Source organism: Tupaia chinensis, unplaced genomic scaffold, assembly GCF_000334495.1.
Source record: "Tupaia chinensis unplaced genomic scaffold, TupChi_1.0 Scaffold000146_1, whole genome shotgun sequence".
NCBI lineage: Eukaryota > Metazoa > Chordata > Mammalia > Scandentia > Tupaiidae > Tupaia > Tupaia belangeri.
Window position 1 is genome coordinate 4,227,241 of NW_006159616.1, and position 12,811 is coordinate 4,240,051.

Consider the following 12,811-nt stretch of genomic DNA (forward strand, 5'->3'; position numbering starts at 1 on the left):
CTGCGCGCCGCTCCGCGGCGCTGACGCCCGAGTCTAGGCTGCCGAGCGGCGTTTCTCAGAGCCGGAAGTGTTTTAGATATCGCGTGGGGCAGCAGATGGGGAAACTGAGGCTGAGCTGGGCGCTGGGCGGCGTGGTCTGCCTGTCAGTTGCTGCCCTGATAAATGAGAGCGCGGGCTGCTCTGGGGCGGACCGGTCTGGCCCAAGGTCACGCGGGGGCACTTGGCCTACCCTAGTAGCCCTTCCACCACCACCCCACCCCCGCCCCCTGTTTAGTAGCCCAGCAGCCACCCCTCTCCCCGTGTCCCCTGCCCCTAGAGCCCTCCACGATCACAGCAGAAACAGAACTCCGAGCGGGCTGGGGGAGTGTCCGGGAAAAGCTCAGTTCCCCCTTACAGTGGGCTGTCTCTCCTTGCCCCGCCGCCTGCAGTCGAGGGAAGAGGCTGTAGTTGCTGACTTTGGAGCGGACTTCACAGCTGGGTAAACCGGCTGGGAGAAATGGAGTGAGCTCCCCAAGACCACAGTGCTAGTTAGACGAGGATGAGAACCAGGGATACCTGACCCAGAGTTGGCCTCCACAACTCTGCCCTACCCTGGAGTCACACTCGGAGTCTGGAGACCTCTGCCTAACTCAGAGTTGGGGTGAACACATTAGTCCCCCTTCCCTAACTCAGGGGCCATTCTCTTCAGAAGATATGAAACCGTTTTAAACTCTGGGGCATCAGTTCATTCACGTAGTACGTGCCCGTATATGCACTGCTTAGGCGGGGGATAGAGCGTCAAGTGGGTCCTGCCTTCAGGAAGTGCACTGCAGAGGGCCCAAGGAAACCCTGCCCTTCGGGAGAGCTGGGCAGAGGAGAGACTACCGGAACATCCGCAGCCAGGGCGGGTGTGGAGCGGCCAGGAGACCCAGCCCTGTGTATGGTATTAGGACAGCCTCAGCCCTGGGCTTGGGTCCTCCTGGGCCACACTCAGTGCTTCTGCGAACTGGAGCTTTCCCACCCCTGAGGATTTAGTCGGCAGGGCTCAGTGGGTAGAAAATGGTCCAAAGGTGGCTTTGAACTAACCCCAGAGCCCTGAGATGTGGGCTGGACACCTGTCCCTGCCACTTCCTGGCTGTGTGACCTCGTGTGTCTCTCTACCTCTCTGGGCCTTTATCATCCAATGGGGATCTTAAACGTGTTAGTGAGTGTTCCGTAGATGCTCAGGCACGGTCCAGAGTGTGGTCTGGATCAGAGGCCTCGCCGAGTCACACATAAGCGAGGCTGTGCTTATTTGGTGGCTTATTTACTCTTGACTGGGAGTAACTTGTTCCTGCTCCCAGTCAAGAGATGTCGGAGGCAGAGATGGGGACGGCTGTGTGCCAGGCTGAGGTTGAGGCTCCCTCCCGGCTCCAGAAGCAAATGCTCATGTCCCAGTCAGCGGTGCAGTTTTTACAGACCCTGTGCCCTTCCTCACATGGGCATCAGACAGAGGTGGGCTTGGGCCTAGCTTTGCAGCTTCCTGAGTGATCGGCCAAGATAGGTGACTTCTCCGTGCCTTGGTTTTTCCATTCGTGAAATACCTGTCTCCACGGTTGTCATGAGGATTAAAGGGGCCGAGGACACACAGGGCCCAGTGCAGTGTCTGACACCCTAGGGGTCTAAGGCCCAAGGAGTGAGTGGGCGGGCACAGTTGGCCGATTACATGTGGTTCCCATGAGGGCTGGAGACTAGAGGGTTTCCAACAAGGCTCAAACTATCCCTCCCTAACAGGCACCTCTAGGCTACAAAGGCTGACCAACCCAAGACCCGAGAAATGGCACTAGGTGGTTTATCGTCATGTCCCTGTGCCCTGCACGCTTTGTAAACACGCTGGGCCTGACAAACTGGAGCAGCGGTGGCGGCCTCGCTTCCTTAACCGTGTGACAACGTTAGGAGGGGGCTGGAGCAGGGACCCAGTCTGCTCTCCACTGAACCACCCTCCTCTTGGCCGTCAGACTGATCTGATTGTGCCACCCTCTGCTTAAAACCCTCTGTGGCTTCCCATTTTCTCAGGGTAAACAGCAGAACCTTTAATGAGGACCAGGAGGCACCTACGCCTGGCCTTCACCTCCAGCCCCTCTCAGACCACTTTATCCGTAGGCCCTGGCCTAGGCACACACTCCTCCCTGCTAAGGGCCTTTGCAGGTGCTCTTCTAGACCGCCCCTCCTCCCTGTCTCGTTTTCCCAAAACAATCTCATTTTTCAGAGTTTAGCCCCATCCAGATTTGTACTCCAAATGCCCCAGCGATTATGTCACTGGACTCCACATAGCTGACCGCAGTTCAAGTCCCGGACCCAGTGGCTTAAAACTTGCACTGGGTGCATGTGCATGTGTGCCCTAGATCCCGGGAGGAGAAGGGAGTGCAGCATGGCCACCTCCCTGAGGGGTGATTTCTCACTTTCCCTCTCACTGTCTCTGTCTCTCCACGCCCCACCCCACCCCCGCGGTCCCCCAACCCACCTGCAAGCGCATGTACTCGAAGGCAAAAACCTCTACCAAAAAATAGATGGCCACAGATATGTCGGAGTTCAACTAAGGATGGAATTATGCACTCATTGCTGGGGTTGATTTCTGCCCGTCCCCTGCGCACTGCCCCGCTGTCACTCCCCCGACTTCTGGAACCAGGTCTGAACCAAAAAAAAACAGAAGGGAAATCTACCCATAGGGAATGCCTCTTGAGCAAATCGGGGACCTCGCTACAACTGTAACTGTACTGTCCTTCAAAAAGATGCTGAAGCCACTTCCCCTCTGTGGGAGTGGGCAGTCACTCCATCATTATTCACTCCGCGCACAGGGTCTGAGCACCTCCTGTGCCAGGTACTGTTCCAGGATGTGTCAGGGAACATGACACAAAAGCCACTGCCCTCATAGAACTTTTTCTAGTGGGGGGACAGACCATGACCAAGTAAGCCTGTAACACCTTGTCAGGTGAAGGTCAGTTCAACAGAGAAAAGTCACGCCCGGTCAGGTGGGTGGTGGGGAGCCCCGATGGGGAAGCGCTGATGCCCCAGGCTACACTCTGGTTCACCCTGTCCCTCGCCACCCTGTCCCTCCCCACTGAGGAGAGGAGAGAAGCAACTGTCATTACACTGAGGGCCTGGGACAGCCCAGGCAAAGCCTATGGGATCTCAGAGCCAGTAGCCACCGCTTTATCTGGACAAATCCAGAAAGGAACTTGGTAGCCTCTAAACACCCCTAGTGAAGTGGAGAAGAACTTGGGGTCTGAAGTCACACAGGCCTGGGGAGACATCCTATGACTGTCACCTGCCCGCTGAGCAACCTCTACCTCTGTGAGCCTCAGTTTTCTTATCTGTAAAATAGGGACCTTGATCATCTCTTCCTCATTAGGGATGAAATGGGATCATGCCGGTAAGCTCATGGGCAGGCGTAGCCAAGTTTATTATTAAACCGTGCTTTTGGAGACGGGCACCATTTGGACAGGAGACTCAGCACAGCATGAGCTAAGGCCCAAGGTGGGACTCCCCGTGTGGGCTAGAAGCAGTGGAGTGCCGTTTGGCTGAGGCCCGACTGGAAGAGGGCAATGGAGTGAAATAGAGTAGGAAAGGCAGGTGAGGGCCAGCCCAGAGGTGCGTGGCGGTGACTAAATAGAAATGCCTACAGTGCTTACCTGGGACAGAAGGAGAGGGACAACAAGGCAATAAATTTTAACAAGTAAATGATACAGGGTGACCTCCAAAACTTCATGGAAAAGTGGAAAACTAGTGCAGATTTATTTTGGTGGAAAAAGTTGATTTATGCAGTTTTTGGTAATATGGGGGCTTTCCTTCCACGAGCTTTGTGGAGACTGCATGTACACTATGCCCTGCAGGATGGGTGTTGTGGACAATGCAGAGCTGCAAGGAGAGGAGCTTTGGAGTGGGAGACCTGGGCTGGGTGGTTTTACTGAGATGTGGGATTTCAGCAGACAGGACAGTGGTAAGAGGGTTGGCCATGCCACTATCTTGGGGAAGAGGGAACAGCTGCTGCAAAGACTGTGAGATGGGGACCATGCCTGTGGGATCCGGAGCAGCTAGGAGGATGGCGAGGCTGGAGTGAATTAAATGAGGGGCGGAGATAGAGGAGGAGAACAGAGGCCATATGGCCCCATGGCCTTCATAGGTGACTTGACTGGGGAAGAGGGAGTAGTTGGAGAGTTTGGAGCAGAGAAGGGGCATTGATTCGACTTCCATTCGAGGTGGAGCTCTCTGGGCGCTGTGTGGTAAATAGGGGTGAAGGCAGAAAGAAGCAGAAATCAGGACCCACGTGAGAGACAACATTGGCATGTTCCAGGGTGCCAGTAGTGGAGGAAGAGCAACATAAATGTGGACACGTCACAGAGCATAGGTTCACCCACCCCACCCACCCAGCCTACCCTCTGCCCATCCTCCAGGCTGCTGAGGGTGGGATGGGAACCTTGCTTTCCCACATTTCATTTTTCTTCTGGTCTGTAACATGATGATCCAAAACCCTCTGGGATCTCCCATGTTGGTGCTGTCACTATGGAGGCCTTCTGGAATGTCTCATTTTCAACTGACTTCCAGATAGATGAGTAGAATGGATGGGTTTCTCCCCTAAAATGTGGCGCAGGGAGAGGGGAGGTAAACTGGGTCTGCCTAGAACTCTCCCTCCTAGGAGCATCTCAAGATCATCTCGTGTGTGTGTGTGTGTGTGTGTGTGTGTGTGTGTGTGTAGCAACTCTTTAGAGTTTTTGGCCTAAGGATGATTCTGTAGCTCTGTGTCTTATAAAAGATCTCTGTCCTCCTCCTTGGCTCTGAGATAATTAGTATGCAGCAGTCATAGGACACTAGCCATCTTTCTATTAATGCCTATTTTATTACACTGCAGAATCATTTAAAATTTCAACTATGACCAGAAAAAGAGAGAGAGAAAGAATCCTGTCCTTCCCCCAAGCCCCACACAAATGCGTGGCCTTGACCTTCACTGTTCCAAGGGAAAGAAGGCCACACAGCTGTCTGGAATGTAAAGAGAAACACAAGTTCATTCTTGCATGTGATCTTCTAAAGGCCTCGGTCATGTTGTTTTAAGGACGATTTAAAGGATTTTCAAGGATGCTATTGACAGTATTCAATTTTCTCCTCAGTGCTGGCTTGAGAATCTTTCATCTCCCCCAAAAGAAATCCCACTGTGTTGTTTACAGCATTGTCCACAGGTACTGGTTGAGTGCCCATGGGGTGCTTGTGAGGCCTGAGTTAGAAATTAGTGGAATGCCTCTCCACCCACCAACGGACACACATGAGTGAGTCAGCGTTTCCTTTGATGGTGGGTGATGTGACTGGCCAGACAAAAGTCAGAAACGAAGAGCAACAGAGCAGGGCTCCGTTCAGAGAACCCTTGCAGTCGCATGTCAGAGCCGTGCAGTCTGGCTAAGGGCCTGGGCTTGCCCTTGCTCTTATTCCATATGCCATCTCCCGGACAGTCCGTGCTCTTCTAGTCGAGGGTGGGCTTTCCTGGAGTTTCTCGTGTCTTCACAGTGTCCAGGCAGGGACAAGAACTTCTAGGAGGCTTCCAGGAGCCAGGAACTACTCCCTCCACCTGGGACCTCCTGAGCTCCGGCTTGTCACTAGACCTGCCCCGTGCAAGAGATGACCCCAGGGCGCAGAGGTACTGCTGGCCCAAACAGCAGGGTCTTTCTACAGAATATTTGGGCTTTTTAAAAATGTTGAACTATTTTATGAACATAAAATAATTGTGCATATTCATGGGGTATAATGTCATTTTTCAGAACAAGAATACGATGTGCAGTGATTAAATTAGAGTGATTAGTGTGCCCGTCATCTCAACCATTTGTCATTATTTTGTGTTGGGAACATTGAAAATCTTTTTTAGCTTCTGTGCGATATACAGTAGGTTATTGTTAGCCACTGTCTCCCTGCTGTACTTTATAACAGTGCCCATTGTCCCTCTTATCCATCTATAATTTTGTTCCTCTGTTCCCTCCTCATCCTTCCCAGCCTTTAGTAGTCATTCTTCATTTCTGTACTTTTTTTTCTCTTCTTTTTTTTTTTTTTAGAGGTTTTTCACTATAGGGCGCGTGCACTCGCCAGACAGACAGAGAGAGACAGAGAGACAGAAAGCGAGAAATCATCCCCCGGGGGGATGACCACGCCGCAATCCCTTCTCCTCCATTCTCCTCTCGGGATCTTGGGCATGCACGCACACGCGCCCGGGGTGAGTTTAAGCCACCAGGTCCAGGACTCGAACTACGTGGGAGTCCAGCGACATAGCCATTACGCTAACTGCTGGTTTCCCTTCTATGAGATTATTTTTTCTCATTTCTGTGTATGACAGAGAGCATGTGGTATTTCTCTTTCAGTGCCTGGTTTGTTTCACTTAACACTATGTCCTCTAGGCTCACACATTAAATATTGAATGACAGGATTTCTTTTTTTTTTAGAGGTTTTTGCCACAGCGTGTACGCTCATTGGAGAGAGAGACAGAAAGTGAAAAATGACCCCCTAGGGGGGATGTTCACACTGCAATCCCCTTTCCTCCATTCTACTCTCAGAATTTTGGGCACACATTCATGTACCTGGAGTGAGTTCCAAGCAGCCAGGTCCAGGACTCGAACCAAGGTCAGACATGTGGGAGTCCAACAACATAACCACTACACCATCTGCTGGCCCTGACAGGATTTCATTTTTAACAGCTGAATAGTTTTCCGTTGTATATATACATTTTCTCTATCTATTTGTCTGTTAAACACTTAGGTTGATTCCATATCTTGGCTATTGTGAATACTGCTGGAATCAATATGTGATATAGCTACTTTAATGACATACTTATTTCCCTTTCCTTTGGATGTATACCTAGTAGTGGGATTGCTGGATCATGTAGCAGTTCTATTTTACTTTTTAAAGGAACCGCCATAGTTTTCCGTAATGGCTGTACCAATTTATATTCCCACCACTGAGTGCCCTGTACCCTGCATCCTCCCCAGCATTTGTTATTTTTATTTTTACTTTTTTTTATAATCATCTAACTGGAGTAAGATGATAGCTCATTGTGGTTTCGATCTACATTTCTCTAATGATTAGTGTTATTAAGCCATTTTGTATGCCTTCTTTTGAAAACTGTTCATTCAGATCATTGGTCTCCCTCTCTTTTTAACTTTGCAAGAGGGTGTGACACTTACGGAGAGAGACTGGAGAAGAAGGAGAGAGAGAGAGAGGAAGAGCCAGAAAGAACCCCAGTGGGATATGGCCATACTACAATCCTTTTTGGGTTTGGGGCATGCACACATACACACCCAGCATGTTTTTGAAGCTGCCAGGTCCAAGACTCGAACTGCATGGTCGCCTATGTGGGATCCAGCCATCTTAACCACCAGGCCATAGGTTGGTCCTAACCCATTTTTAAATAAAGTTATTTGTTTTTTTGCACAAAATCGTTTGTGCCATTCATATATTCTGGTATATATTATTCATATATCCCTTTTGTCAGATGGATAGCATGCAAATATTTTCTCCTATTCTGTGAGTTATCTCTTCACTTTATTGATTGTTTCTTTTCCTGTCACTTTATCGATTATTTCTTTTCCTGTGTAGGAGCTTTTTTGTTTTGTTTGCTATAATCCCATTTGTCTATTTTTGCTTTGTTGCCAATAGCAGAGTCTTTTTCCTTTTTTTTTTTTCCAATGAGGCATTTTATTTGTATGTGTGTATTATATCCCTAGAGAAAAAAATCCCAGGATTTTCCCTCCTGTATGTTTCCATCTTCCTTCTTCATGGTCCATGATGCCAGCTGAGGTCGTCAGTACAAGGAAACCAAACTGATGGGAGGGGAGCAGATTATCCTGGCACTTCTAGATCTTTCAGTTGTGCATCAAATCTGGGGCTGATTACTCCACACTTGTTTTACCTGCCGGTGAAGTTCACAACAATTTTTCCAGCTCTATGGTCATCAATGATTTCAAATTTGCCAGTGTAACAACCATGCTTCGTCATCACAGTTAGAAAACGGTCAATGACTTTGGAGCACAGCCTAATAGGAACCTGGCATTTGCCTCTCTTTCTAGCATTATTGATGTTCTTGAGAGCATCAGCCAGGATATACATGTGCACCATTATAGCGGCACAGAAAGATGGTAGAAAGAGGATGGAAGGGTTGAGTGCATGGAGTTATGGGAAGTGGCCTGGCTATTCGAGACTTTCAAAGGCAGGGCAAAAAACGCCCAGCAGGGCCTTTTCCTACTACAGGAATCTAGCATGCTCTCTTGGAATCAGTCTAGCTTCTCAGACATACTAGAGAATCTCTTTTTAAATTTGGACAAGATCCTATCCCAAATCAGATCAAGAGTTCAGGCCCCCAAGAAGCAGTATACTCAGTTCATCCCTACCCCACAACTTGTCAGTATCTTTGCTCAGCTAGAAGTTTGAGGCCCTAGCCCATCTAACTGGAAAGTCTATAGAGTTGGAAACATGGGTTCATGGGTTCCTCCATCCCACCATCATGGATAGCTGAGAATTACCTCTGTCTTTTGCCAAGATCCTTGTTCATTTTGTTACCTGTAAGACCCGTTGGTTATGTGAAGGGGACCTAGCCCCACTGACTTGGCTGGGCCACATGGGGTCAGGGCTTTCTGAGATAAAACACTCTCCATCCAGGGATCAAGAGGCAGGACTTTGTTTTGTCTTGTTTTGGTTTTGCTTTGCTTTTTGTTTTGAGAGAGAGAGAGAGAGAACCCCTAACAGGGCCATCCTGCCAATATCCTTCTCTAGTCTCAATTGCCATACCCAAGGATGTCCCAGGAGGTGAACCTTTTTTCATGTGGGTCCACTTGTAATGCAACTATACCACCACCTGGCCCTAGGACTTATTTTCAGTTAGTTACTAAATTAATTATGAAAACACATATTCACATTAAAAATGCTAAAAATACAGGGCAAGCCAATGGCATAGTGGTTAAGGGAGTTAGATCCCAAATGATCAACTGTAGTTTGAACTGGACCTGGCATCTTGAAAACTCACTGGGAAGTGTGTACATGCATGCCCAAAATCTCAAAAGGAGTCTGGAGGAGAAAGGACTGTGGCATAGCCAACCTTCTAGGGGTTTCTCTCTCTCTCTCTTTTTTCTCCCTCGACCACATGTGCCCTATAGCAAAAACTTAAAAAACTAAAAAAAAAAAAAAAAAAATGGCGAAAATAGTATTACACAATGATCATGAGCATATCACATGTCTGTGTATTTCCTTTTGATCTTTCACTCTGTGAAACATTTTCCTCTTTTTTTTTTTTTCCTTTTTTTGGAGAGGTTTTTTTGTTTTGTTTTGTTTTGTTTTGCTATAGGGCACGTGCACTCACCAGAAAGAGAGACAGAGAAACAGAAAGTGAGAAATCACCCCCCAGAGGGGATGGCCACGCTGCAATCCCTTCTCCTCCATTCTCCTCTCAGGATCTTGGGCATGCACACACACACGCCTGGCGTGAATTTAAGCTGCCAGGTCCGGTACTTGAACTGCGGTTGACAACATGGGAGTTCAGCAACATAGCCGTTATGCTAACTGCTGGTCCCAACATTTTCTAAATCATAACTGGAATTGTATTGTATACCCTGTGGTATGCTGGTGTAGGGGCAGAATGGTCTATGATACATTTCCTCACCCATCATAAGGGTCATGGTTAACACTCCTTTAACAAAAGGGAAGTTAACAAGAGAATAGCATAACACATTTATTTAACCAAATATTTATATGACATGGGGTTCTTCAGAAATGAGGACCTAAAGATGCAGGGAAAACTGCCTAATGTTATGCTTACGTTTGATGAAGAATGGATAACCACGTAGAAACGTGACTGGACAAAAGGGCATGATCTAATGGTAACAGACCATGGAGGGAATCCAGTAAAGCCTATCCACTGTGTGGCATTCTTTCCTCCTGGGTATAGGGCAGACCCTCTGGAATGAGGGCTTATGACCTACTATCAGAAAGAATAGGTCAGAGGTTCAAAGGCAAAAAAAAACGCCTGAAGTTGGTGCCATGAGCAAAGCTCACCCTCCCGAATTGAAAAAATTTATGGACAAGAAGTTATCATTAAAATTAAATGGTGGCAGACAAGTCCAAGGAATATTGCGGGGACTTGATCCATTTATGAATCTTGTGATAGATGAATGTGTGGAGATGGCAACTCGTGGGCAACAGAACAACATTGGAATGGTGGTAAGACGAGGAAATAGTATCGTCATGTTAGAAGCCTTGGAATAAATAATGGCTGTTCAACAGAAAAACCCTTGTCCCCTTGTCAACAGGCCTGTTTTTACTATGATGTAAAAATCAGGTCATGTACATTTCCATAATAAACTTTTTGTTAAGAAAAAAAAAAAAAAAAAGAAAGAAAGAATAGGTCAGAGAATGTCTTTATGGCCGGTTCCTACACAGACAAGCAGAAGAAAGGTTAGAGAATTATTTCTAGGTTTTATGGCTGGTTTGGGGGGAGAGGGGCTCTAGTTTCTATTACCTATCTTGGAGAAAAGGAATTTTAGTTTCTGTGACCTGCCTTGGAAAGAGAGGAGCTGGAGAAAGGAGGGTAGGAGAAGGTAAGAAAGATCTTGTCTCTGAGGCCTTCCAGTCTCCTTTATTAGTTCTAAGTACTTAGCATGTCAGAGTGCAACACTTTGGAGTATTGTTTTCTGAGCCCTAACATTGGAAAAACACCTGTCTTGAGGAAAAAAAAAAAAATCACTATTTGTAACATCTGCCAATTCCTCTGGTGTAAATAATCCAGTGTGTTGATTTCGATCTATAGCATAATCAAACCCAGAGCTGGGAAGAACTGCACAGAATTGATTCTCATCGATGGTTTGAGCCAACTCTAGCACATCATATTGTAACTTAAAATTATATCTTTTTTTTTTTCCTGATCTTAAAACCAATGCTTACTTATCTTTGAGAACTCACAGAACACAAAGAAAAGAATTAAAATTATCCAGAGTCCAGCCTTCCTTCCCTTAGAGTCAGACACTGTCATCATCTTGGCACCTGTCCTAACAGTCCCCTTACTATAGATAGAGACATGTACAAAATAATTTTTCTAGAGAGTTCAAAAGCAGTGCATATTGTATGGCAGAAAATTTGGGATACACGGGAAGTCTCTGATATTGCATCCTTTAGACATCATTTTGGCTGTTGTTTTTCCAGCCATTTTTTCTCTGCATCTTTTAAATGTGCTTGGACTTGTAATTAGAATATCCTAACTTTTAGGCACAGTACAGGCATATTCTCCTGTCCTGGAGGAACTTGACCCAGAGGAAGGACATTATCCCACTGTTATATTATTAAAAACCCTACTGACGCTTAGATAGGTGAAAAATAGGCCCAGCCATGGTGATGTGCACTGCTAAGATACTGTGCTCCATGGGCTAGGACCACATGGGAGGACTAAGTTCAGTTCCGGGTCTAACCTAAAGGCCTGGTGCAGCCTGTATTCCCAGCTGGAAGGGAGAAGAATTATGACAACAATACCCTGTGGGTTTTATTTTTTTTTTTTAAGGCAATAATATTCCTGTTCCCTGATATTGAAAATTATTGTAAGGATGAAGCTCAAACTATTTGAAGTTCTTGGGGCCCCTGCTTTTGTGCCCTGGGATCCTTGAATAATTCCAGATAATCGGCCCTTGCTCCATCTGCTCTCCCATCTGATATGTGAGAATGGAAGTGCCTTTAGGGAGAGGAATAGCAAGGTAGATCTCTTGCTTAGCCCAAAAACAAGTTCATTCATTTGTTCACATAACTGGCATTTTCTGAGCAGCCACTCGGTGACAGGTACCTGGCTAGGCACCGGGGTGCAAGTATGGAGGAGAAGTGGTGCCCGTTTCCTAGGCTAACCGAGAGCCAAATGGGGTACCCACAGCCCAGAGTACCAGGAGTGAGAACTGGAACATTCCATGAGATAATCCAGGTATCCACTGGGAAAGGCATCCCAGGTAGAGGTAGAGGCACCTGCAGGGGCAAGGCCCCAGCAGTGAGTCTGCAGCGAGCCTTCCCTGGGCCTGGCCTTTCTCCCATAGCCTCTTCCAGATCCCACACCCTGCAGACCCACAGGCTGGTTTTTCTGGTTTGTTCTCCAGGGCAATTTGCATATTTCTGTGAAGAACCACCAGGAAGCTGAACAGCCTGCTTCAGACTTAGAGAAAGCAGAGGTCCAGGGTTGCTCCCTGAAATCTGGGTAAGTGTTATTTAAAGGTTTCTTTTCTTCAGAACTTTTGTCATCATTTGAAATTGTTCTGTTTCTGAGTTTACATATTTCTTGTCTGTGTCCCTCAGTGGCATATACCGGCTTGTCTGTCTCTGTCACCCCTGTAAAAGGGACTGATGCATGGGTCATCCAACTGGTTAAGAGCTGAACATTTATACAGCTCTTAGACAACTTACTTAGACCTTAATAAAGGGTGTTTAAAATTCTATAGAGATGGCCCACTGCTTCTTTTAACTTTTTATTTTGAAATAATTATAGACTCACAGAAGTTGCAAATATAGTACAGAGAGGCCCCACGCACCCTTCCTCAGCTCCGGCCTGGCTGGTACCTTGCAATTAAATCTCAGAACCTTAGCCAGACGACCCTGGCGCTACATGGTGCAGCCCTTGGCAGCTTCCCTTCCAGCCTCATCTCCTCCCTGCCCTCTCGCCATGCCCACCCGTTGTCCAGGCTCTAGCAGTGCCCATCATCCTATTTGTTCTTCAGAAGCATCTTCTTTTCTCCTCCTCTGGGTCTTGACACGTGCTGTTCCCTCTGCCCAGAACATGCCCATCTTACCCACCCCCTCCCTGTCT

The 12,811-nt window shown here is 47.5% G+C and overlaps 1 protein-coding gene and 1 pseudogene across 5 annotated transcripts in view; both read left to right on the forward strand.

The window, feature by feature from the left end:
• TMCO4 (transmembrane and coiled-coil domains 4) overlaps positions 1 to 12,811 on the forward strand; it is a 141,611-nt gene that overhangs the window by 681 nt on the left and 128,119 nt on the right. For all 5 annotated transcript variants that reach the window (XR_003548875.1, XM_027770604.1, XM_027770602.1 and 2 more), the window contains exon 2: positions 12,108 to 12,205. The gene's annotated coding sequence lies outside the window, so the exon portion shown is untranslated. The remainder of the gene's footprint in view (positions 1 to 12,107; positions 12,206 to 12,811) is intronic.
• Positions 10,021 to 11,073, forward strand: LOC114007247 (small nuclear ribonucleoprotein G pseudogene; annotated as a pseudogene).